The following is a 10,777-nucleotide window of genomic DNA, read 5'->3' as shown; positions in this document are numbered from 1 at the left end:
GGGACATGCCAACACTGACTGGATACTTAATGACATTAAAGGATTATTCTTATTTTCTTAGGAATTTGGTATTACTTAAGAAAAAAGAATTCTTATCTTTTAGCAATAAACACTGAAGTAGAGTTAAATTTAAATAATACCAGGCCTTTGCTTCCAATGTTCCAAGGGATTTATTGGGTGGGGTGTCAATGAAATAAGATTGGCTATTGCACAATAATTGTTTAAACTGGTGATAGTTACATGGGAGATTATTTTGCTTTACTCACTACTTGTGTATATATCTTAATTTTCCATGGTAAAAGTTTTAGACATTTTAGGAAGTTTGTTGTTAATTCATAAAAGAATATCCTTACCAGGAAAAAGCATTTGTATAACATCAAACAGTATACCAAATACAGATTTTATGGAGAATCCATTTTAATGTAATAGTTAATGTATATGTTGAGAACAGTGACAATGGAAGTAGTCTGCTTTAGAAACCCTTCCTTTGCCTCACATGCTTAAATATTCCCCTTTCCTCTCCTAAGCTTTTAAAATTTCACAAGTTGAAGGAAATAATTTTTTCCCATTTTCTGACTGTGAAATAACTCCTGTGTTTAGCTTTGCTTCACTTAGCTGAATATTCATGAAGTGGCATGAGGAGGGGAGAGTGCTAAGAATGTGGCATTCAATGGGTGAAACTTGATTTTAAACAAACCACTGAATCACTGTTGAGAGTGTGGCTGTTTACCCCTATGAATGACGGTCCATGGTCTAAGTGATTTACATGGGACAAATACATCAAAACCGTGAGAGAACTAAGAATGATTTATGATTTATGATTCCTCAAAAATCACAGATAGGATTCTCTCAAAATTCATTTCAGTAATTTTTTAAAACTGTGCCTAGGGATTTTTTTTTCACATTTGGAATCCCAGATTGAATTTAAAATGACAAGATTTCTTTAGTACTTAAATTAAGGTATGCATGGTGATAGCTTCCAAGCTTGCCTAAGTGGTTATTCAGTCATATCATACAACATACTGCACTATCCCCTGAGTATTTTCATGCTTTAGACTGTTTTCACATTGCCTCTCTCTCTCTCCTTACATACGCATCATATACTCGCAAACCCAAATCTTCAAATGTTTTCATACTGTATGATTAAAATGTTACTGCGAATTCAAGATTGAGGAATTAAAAAAAAAAAAAAAAAACAAAGCTGCCAATGCAGATTTCTCTGAAAGTGCCACAATCTAGTATCTGGTTTGTGTTATTCAACGGAACACAGCTGCACCTTGAGAAAATGTTATTGTTTTATTACTGTAAGGCACCAGAATGCTGAAATGTGCTCAAGACTGGTTAATGTATTCAGTGGTACATCACTGACATTTAAACAAAGATACAAGTGCTTATTTTTCTGTACTCCAAACTGGATAACTGTATTTGATACACTCTTAAACTGGAAACTTCTTTTGTGTCATTTTCAACTCTACTCTTGATTGATCATTCTTCCCTCCCATCCATCCAACACCCACACTATTGATTCCACTCTTCCTTAGAGCCACATGATCTTAAGACAGAAACACAAATCTCAATTGTTCCAACAAAATTCTCCTCTATCTGAGAACACAGTAGTTAAATAATTTTCAATTAATACAAATACTATTTTCCCTACTTACCTGAAGTAGGGAAATTAATGGACAAACCTCTATTTGAGGCCAGTAAAATTATGAAATAAATCAAAAGCCTAACATCTTAGAGTATTCTGAGCAGTGAAAGAATAGGCAATGATGCATATCTTGAATGACAGAAACATTACAGAGCTGTGCATAAAATCCACTCACATTCAAATAGCATTTAAGAATTTACTTATTAATTATGGATAAAATATTTTACCCTAGAATTCAAAACACAGTAGAAGCTCATCATAAAGTCTGTGATTAGCACAACATACTATGGTGTGAGCACAAATTCTAAAACCAGAAAAATTACATAAGAAAAGCATACACATGGATATAAATCTAATAATGTAACACTGTCATCCTTTAATATAAATGTAAGTGCTATCCATTACCAAGTGTTGTAAAATAGTTCCATTCCATTTTCTAAATTTGTCCACTGAGTATATTAAACATCAACTAGAACTTTAGTTATTTCCATTAAAAGAGGTTGTCAATAAGTTTTATACAATAAAAGTAAATTATACTTAGTATAATAAGTAGGACAATTATATATTATATAGAAAATTATATGCAAGAAGATTAAAATAATTATTTATTTAGAAGTTCGGGGTCTTTCTCCAAAATGTTAGGAACTCAAGCTTACTGAAGAACCTGATTATTTCTAGGGCTGCTTCATCTGAGTTACTAATTTTACTCAATGTTTCCATTTAATTAATTTAGATTAAAGAGGGTATAATAAGCTGAGAATGTATAATCACATATACTGATACATGACTTAGAATTATGATACTGAACCAGATAATTATTCTCACAATAATTGAATATAATTTGATTATGTATTCTCTGAAATTATACACTCTTACCTCAAAGGGTATTGAGAAAGTTTACCAAGGCATTTCCTGTGACAACTGAATGCCAGAAACTAAATAAACATGTTTACTCTAAAGAAGCACAACAAACCAAAGCATTCCAAATCTCTTTATCTAACAAGTAAAGAGCTTCTTGAAAACAATTCTACCCAACAGTTTGTACTTTCTTTGCTGACTGCTGTATTGACTTGCTGCAGGGGCTATTGCTAAGCTGCCTTTTGGGACATTTTCTGAAATACACTATGTAGAAACTCTGCCATCCTAAAATAAGATTATACAAAGTGTCTCCCTGAACTGTGGCTGACTATCAACAGGTGAGACTTTTCTTTGTGTGATTACTTCAGGGGCACCAAAACTGACTTCCGCAAGTTCAAAAGATATAAAGAAAATTACTGAAGCAAGTCTAGCTATTTGAGTTAGAAGCTTCTGTTCCCTTCAGAATATGGATTTTTATATTTCTCACTTCAGGGGGATACAAAGATAATCCTTAAGTGGAGTTTGACTTGAATGATAAAGGATTCTTTATAGAACATACAATGGTTTTATTACATATGTATTCTTATTTCCTATATGAAAATGATCTATCTCTTTTCCTTTATTTTCACATTTGCTACTGCATCTTATTTTTGACTTTGGAAGAAGTACACTTTGGAGACTGAATTATCCTGGTAACATTTTTGTAATCACTGTACTTCTGTAGTAGATGTACGAGTCTACGTTGTGTTTAGTTGCAGTGACTAATTTTCAGTAGATACGAGAAATACAGTGAATAATATTTTAACCTATTATTGAATATAATTCTTAAAAAATAATGTATCATTAAATATTAAGTATAAATAAAATGCAAAATATATAGCAACACAAAATATACCAATATGTATATACATATAAACCTCAGATGTTATAAATATTTAGTCTAACCTCCGTTACATAAATTCGTTACAAATTCATTTCCTTTTCTACCCTATCATTGCTTTTCCACCCTATCATTTCTTTTCCCATCTTTTCCTTCCCTTTCATTTTCCTTTCTATATCCTTACTCTCCCTTTATTTCCTTTCTTTTTCTTATACTGGCTCAGTAGCCAAATGAAACAAGGATTAGATCTGAGTTCCATGAAGCTTGATACTTCATTTAAATCTGCATCAAAGCATGTGACTGTGAGATGTTAAAAATTTAGGGATGTTTCACATGTTTTCTAGTTACAGTTTTTTTTAATTTTTGAATTTTATTTATTTTTTATACAGCAGGTTATTAGTTATCTATTTTATACATATTAGTGTATATATGTCAATCACAATCTCCAGTTCATCCCCCACTCACTTTCCCCCCTAGGTGTCCATACATTTGTTCTCTACAACTGTGTCTCTATTTCTGCCTTGCAAACCAGTTCATCTATACCATTTTTCAAGATTCCACATATATTTGTTTTTCTCTTTCTGACTTACTTCACTCTGTATGACAGTGTCTAGGTCCATCCACGTCTCTACAAATAACCCAATTCTGTTCCTTTTTATGGCTGAGTTATATTCCATTGTATATATGTACCACATCTTCTTTATCCATTCATCCGTTGATGGGCATTTAGGTTGCTTCCATGTTCTGGCTATTGTGAATAGTGTTGCAATGAACGTTGGGGTGCATGTCTCTTTTTCAATTGTGGTTTTCTCTGGGTATATGCCCAGTTGTGGGATTGCTGGGCCGTATGGTAGTTCTATTTTTAGTTTTTTAAGGAACCTCCATAGTGTTCTCCATTGTGGCTGTATCAATTTACATTCCCACCAACAGTGCAAGAGGGTTCCCTTTCCTCCACACTCTGTCCAGCATTTGTGTTTGTAGATTTTCTGATGATGCCCATTCTAACCGGTGTGAGGTGATACCTCATTGAAGTTTTGATTTGCATTTCTCTAATAATTAGTGATGTTGAGTAGCTTTTCATGTGCCTCTTGGCCATCTGTATGTCTTCTTTGGAGAGATCTCTATTTAGGTACTCTGCCCATTTTTTGATTGGGTTGTTTGTTTTTTTAATATTGAGTTAATAGCTCATGAGAGCTATTTATATATTTTGGAATTTCATCCTTTGTCCATTGATCCATTTGAAAATATTTTCTCCCATTCTAAGGGCTGTCTTTTCATCTTGCTTATAGTTTCCATTTGCTTGGCAAAACGTTTTGGTTCCATTAGGTCCCATTTGTTTATTTTTGGTTTTAGTTCCATCACCCTAGGAGGTGGGTCAAAAAAGATCTCGCTGTGATTTATGTCAAAGAGTGTTCTTCCTATGTTTTCCTCTAAGAGTTTTATAGTGTTTGGTCTTACACTTAGGTCTTTGATCGATTTTGAGTTTATTTTGTGTATGGTGTTAGGGAGTGTTCTAATTTCATTCTTTTACATGTAGCTGTCCAGTTTTCTCAGCACCAATTATTGAAGAGACTGTCTTTCCTCCACTGTATATTCTTGCCTCCTTTGTCATATATTAGTTGACCATTGGTGCATGTGATTATCTCTGGGCTTTCTATCCTGTTCGATTGATCTACATTTCTGTATTTGTGCCAGTACCATATTGTCTTGATTACTGTAGCTTTGTAGTGTAGTCTGAAGTCAGGGAGTCTGAATTCTCCAGCTCCATCTTTTTCCCCTGAAGACTGCTTTGGCTACTCGGGGTCTTTTGTGTCTCCATACAACTTTTAAGATTTTCTGTCCTAGTTCTGTAAAAATGTCACTGGTAATCTGATAGGGATTGCATGGCATTTGTAGAATGCGCTGGGTAGTACAGTCATTTTCACAATATTGATTCTTCCAATCCAAGAATGTGGTATATCTCTCCATCTGTGTCATCTTTGATTTCTTTCATCACTGTCTTATAGTTTTCCGCATACAGGTTTTTTACCTCCTGAAGCAGCATTATTCCTAGGTATTTTATTCTTTTTGTTGCAATGGTGAATGGGAGTGTTTCCTTAATTTCTCTTTCTGATCTTTCATTGTTAGTGTATAGGAATGCAAGAGATTTCTGTGCATTAATTTTGTATCCTGCTACTTTACTAAATTCATTGATTAGGTCCGGTAGTTTTCTGGTGTCATCTTTAGGATTCTCTGTGTATAGTATCATGTCATCTGCAAACAGTGACAGTTTTACTTTTTCTTTTCCAATTTGAATCCCTTTTATTTCTTTTTCTTCTCTCACTGCCATGGCAAAAACTTCCAAAACTATGTTGAATAATAGTGGCAAGAGTAGACATCCGTGCCTTGTTCCTGACCTTAGAGGAAATGCATTCAGTTTTTCAACACTGAGAATGATGTTTTCTGTGGGTTTGTCATATATGGCCTTTATTATGTTGAGGCAGGTTCCCTACATGCCCATTTTCTGAAGAGTTTTTATCATAAATGGGTGTTGAAGTCTGTCAAAAGCTTTTTCTGCATCTATTGAAATGATCATATGGTTTTTATTCTTCAATTTGTTAATATGGTGTATCACATTGAGTGATTTGCATATATTGAAGAATCCTTGCATCCCTGGGATAAATTCCATTTGATCATGGTGTATGATCCTTTTAATGTGTTGCTGGATTCTGTTTGCTTGTATCTGTTGAGGATTTTTCAATCTATATTCATCAGTGATATTGGTCTATAATTTTCTTTTTTAGTGTAATGTTTGTCTGGTATTGGTATCAAGGTGCCTATGGGCTCACAGAATGAGTTTGGAGTGTTCCTTCCTCTGCAATTTTTTGGAAGAGTTTGGAAAGGATGGGTGTTAGCTCTTCTCTAAATGTTTGGTAGAATTCATCTGTGAAGCCATCTGGTCCTGGACTTTTGTTTGCTGGAAGATTTTTATTTTTTATTTTTTGCAGTACACGGGCCTCTCACTGCTGTGCCCTCTCCCATTGTGGAGCACAGGCTCTGGACACGCAGGCTCAGTGGCCATGGCTCACAGGCCCAGCTGCTCTGCGGCATGTGGAATCTTCCTGGACCGGGGCACGAACCCGTGTCCCCTGCATTGGCAGGGGGACTCTCAACCACTGCGCCACCAGGGAAACCCTGTTGGAAGATTTTTAATCACAGTTTCAATTTCATTACTTGTGATTGGTCTGTTCATATTTTCTATTTCTTCCTGGTTCAGTCTTGGAAGTTTATACCTTTCAAACAATTTGTCCATTTCTTCCAGGTTGTCCATTTTATTGGCACAGAGGTGCTTGTACTAGGCTCTTAATGATGCTTTGTATTTCTGCAGTGTCCGTTGTCACTTCTCCTTTTACATTTTTAATTTCATTGATTGGAGTCCAATCCCTCTTTTTCTTGATGAGTCTGGCTCAAGGTTTATCAATTCTGTTTATCTTCTCAAAGAACGAGCTTTTAGTTTTACTAATCTTTGTTATTGTTTTCTTCATTTCTATTTCATTTATTTCTGCTCTGATCTTTATGATTTCTTTCCTTCTACTAACTTTGGGTTTAGTTTGTTCTCCTTTCTCTACTTCCTTTAGGTGTAAGGTTAGATTGTTTATTTGAGATTTTTCTTGTTTCTTGAGGTAGGCTTGTATTGCTATAAAGTTCCCTCTTAGAAGAGCTTTTGCTGCATCCCATAACTTTTAGATCGTAGCATTTTCATTGTCATTTGTCTCTAGGTATTTTTTGATTTCCTCTTTGATTTCTTCAGTGATCTCTTGGCTATTTAGTAATATATTGGTTAGCCTCCATGTGTTTGTGTTTTTTACGTTTTTTCCCCTGTAACTGATTTCTAACCTCATAGCATTGTGGTCGGAAAAGATGCTTGATATGATTTCAATTTTCTTACATTTTTTCTTACATTTTTCAATTTTCTTACATTTTTCTTACACTTTTTCTTACAATTTTCTTACATTTCTTACAAGGCTTGATTTGTGACCCAAGATGTGATCTATCCTGAAGAATGTTCTGTGTACACTTAAGAAGAAAGTGTAATCCACTGTTTCTGGAGGGAATGTCCTATAAATATCAATTAAATCTATCTGGTCTCTTGTGTCATTTAAAGCTTGTATTCCCTTATTAATTTTCTGTCTGGGTGATCTGTCCATTGGTGTAAGTGAGGTGTTAAAGTCCCCCACTATTATTGTGTTACTGTTGGTTTCTACTTCCATGGTTGTTAGCATTTGCCTTATGTATTGATGTGCTCCTGTGTTGGGGGCATAAACATTTATAATTGTTATACCTTATTCTCGGATTGATCCTTTGATCATTATGTAGTGTCTCTCCTTATCTCTTGTAACAGTCTTTATTTTAAAGTCTATTTTATCTGATATGAGTATTGCTACTCCGGTTTCTTTCCTTTTTTTTTTTTAACATCTTTATTGGGGTATAATTGCTTTACAATGGTGTGTTAGTTTCTGCTTTATAACAAAGTGAATCAGTTATACATATACATATGTTCGCATATCTCTTCCCTCTTGCGTCTCCCTCCCTCCCATCCTCCCTATCCCACCCCTCCAGGCGGTCTCCAGGTTTCTTTTGATATCCATTTGCATGGAGTAACCTTTTCCATCCCCTCACTTTCAGTGTGTATGTGTCCCTAGGTCTGAAGTAGGTCTCTTGTAGACAGCATATATATGGGTCTTGTTTTTGCATCCATTCAGCAAGCCTGTGTCTTTTGGTTGGAGCATTTAATCCATTCACGTTTAAGGTAATTATTGATAATGTTATGTTCTTATTACCATTTTCTTAATTGTTATGGGTTTGTTTTTGTAGGTCCTTTTCTTCTCTTGTGTTTCCCACTTAGAGAAGTTCCTTTAGCATTTGTTGTAGAGCTGATTTGGTGGTGCTGAATTCTCTTAGCTTTTGTTTGCCTGTAAAGCTTTGATTTTTCCATTGAATCTGAATGCGATCCTTGCCGGTTAGAGTAAACTTGGTTGTAGTTTCTTCCCTTTCATCACTTTAAATATATCATGCCACGCGCTCTGGCTTGTAGAATTTCTGCTGAGAAATCAGCCATTAAACTTATGGGAGTTCCCTTGTATGTTATTTTTCCCTTGTTGCTTTTTATAATTTTCCTTTGTCTTTTTGTCAATTTGATTACTATGTGTCTCGCCATGTTTCTCCTTGGGTTTATGCTACCTGGGACTCTGCACTTCCTCGACTTGGGTGGCTATTTCTTTTTCCATGTTAGGGAAGTTTTCAACTATAATCTCTTCAAATATTTTCTTGGGTCCTTTCTCTCTCTTCTCCTTCTGGAGCCCCTAAAATGCAAATGTTGTTGTGCTTAATGTTGTCCCAGAGGTCTCTTAGGCTGTCTTCATTTCTTTTCCTTCTTTTTTCTTTATTCTGTTTTGCAGCTGTGAATTCCACCATTCTGTCTTCCAGGTCACTTATCTGTTCTTCTGCTTCAGTTGTTCTGCTATTGATTCCTTCTAGTGTACTTTTCATTTCAGTTATTGTATTATTCATCTCTGTTTATTTGTTCTTTAATTCTTCTACATGTTTGTTCTTTAATTCTTCTAGGTCTTTGTTAAACATTTCTTGCATCTTCTCCATCTTTGCCTCCATTCTTTTTCCGAGGTCCTGGATCATCTTCACTCTCATTATTCTGAATTCTTCTCCTGGAAGGTTGTCTATCTCCACTTCATTTAGTTGTTTTTCTGGAGTTTTATCTTGTTCCTTCATCTGGTACATAGCCCTCTGCCTTTTCATTTTGTCTATCTTACTGTGAATGTGGTTTTCACTCCACAAGCTGTAGGACTGTTCTTCCTGCTTCTTCTGTCTGCTCTCTGGTGGATGAGGCTATCTAAGAGGCTTGTGCAAGCTTCCTGATGGGAGGGACCTGTGGAGGATAGAGCTGGGTGCTGCTCTGGTAGGCAAAGCTCAGTAAAACTTTAATCTGCTTGTCTGCTGATGGGTGGGGCTGGGTTCCCTCCTTGTTGGTTGTTTGGCCTGAGGCGACCCAGCACTGGAGCCTACCCAGTTCTTTGGTGGGGCTAATGGCAGACTCTGGGAGGGCTCCCACTAAGGAGTACTTCCCAGAACTTATGCTGCCAGTGTCCTTGTCCCAGTGGTGAGCCACTGCCACCCCCCACCTCTGTAGGAGACCTTCCAACACTAGCAGGTAGGTCTGGTTCAGTCTCCTACAGGGTAACTGCTCCTTGCCCTGGGTCCTGATGGGCACACTACTTTGTCTGTGCCCTCCAAGAGTGGAGTCTCTGTTTCCCCCAGTCCTGTCAAAGTACTGCAATCAAATCCTGCTAGCCTTCAAAGTCTGATTCTCTAGGAATTCCTCCTCCCGTTGCCAGACCCCCAGGTTGGGAAGCCTGATGTGGGGCTCAGAACCTTCACTCCAGTGCATGGACTTCTGTGGTATAACTGTTCTCCAGTTTGTGAGTCACCCACCCAGCAGTTCTGGGATTTGATTTTATTCTGATTGCGCCCCTCCTACCATCCCACTGCGGCTTCTCCTTTGTCTTTGGATGTGGGGTATCTTTTTTCTTTTTCTTTTTTTTATGGTACGTGGGCCTCTCACTGTTGTGGTCTCTCCCGTTGTGAAGCACAGGCTCCAGACACGCAGGCTCAGCAGCCATGGCTCATGGGCCTAGCCACTCAGCGGCATGTGGGATCCTCCCAGACTGGTGCACAAACCCGTGTCCCCTGCATTGGCAGGCGGACTCTCAACCACTGCGCCACCCGGGAAGCCCCTGGATGTGGGGTATCTTTTTGGGTGAGTTCCAGTGTCTTCCTGTTGATGACTGTTCATCAGTCAGTTGTGATTCTGGTGCTCCTGCAAGAGGGAGTGAGCACACGTCCTTCTACTCCGCCATCTTGAGCCAATCTCCTCTAGTTACTTTCTTTAGTAATCTACACAGTGTGTGTGTGTGTGTGTCTGTGTTTAATTATGTATGCATGTAAGCAGAAGCGATATTAAACATATTTAATGCAGGAAGACTGCTTACAAGCAGTATATAAATATTTTAATAGTTAAGTCATCTTAAAGCTATAACAATACCCTTATTTTAAGAATTCTGACAATTTGCTCCTATTTTCTACTAATCTCAGTGAATTAATATTTCTCCAATTTAAAAGAGTATATTTAAGAAAACATGCTTCTAATGAAGACAGATCTTTTTTTCTTTTTTTGTAGTGGATGTCTTACCTTTATGCCACTTTAAAATTCAGAGTTTCTGCTGTGATAGATGTTTTAAAATAAATATATAAATGACATTTGTTTTAATCATTTCTATACTTCATCATTGGGGTGAGGCTAAAGAAAATGCAACTCAAATTTGAAAATAATCTTC

This window comes from Leucopleurus acutus (assembly GCF_964270905.1).
Source record: "Leucopleurus acutus genome assembly, chromosome: 9".
In the NCBI taxonomy this organism is placed as follows: Eukaryota; Metazoa; Chordata; class Mammalia; order Artiodactyla; family Delphinidae; genus Leucopleurus; species Leucopleurus acutus.
The sequence above is the reverse complement of the archived record's forward strand: the minus strand, read 5'-3'. Positions refer to the sequence as shown.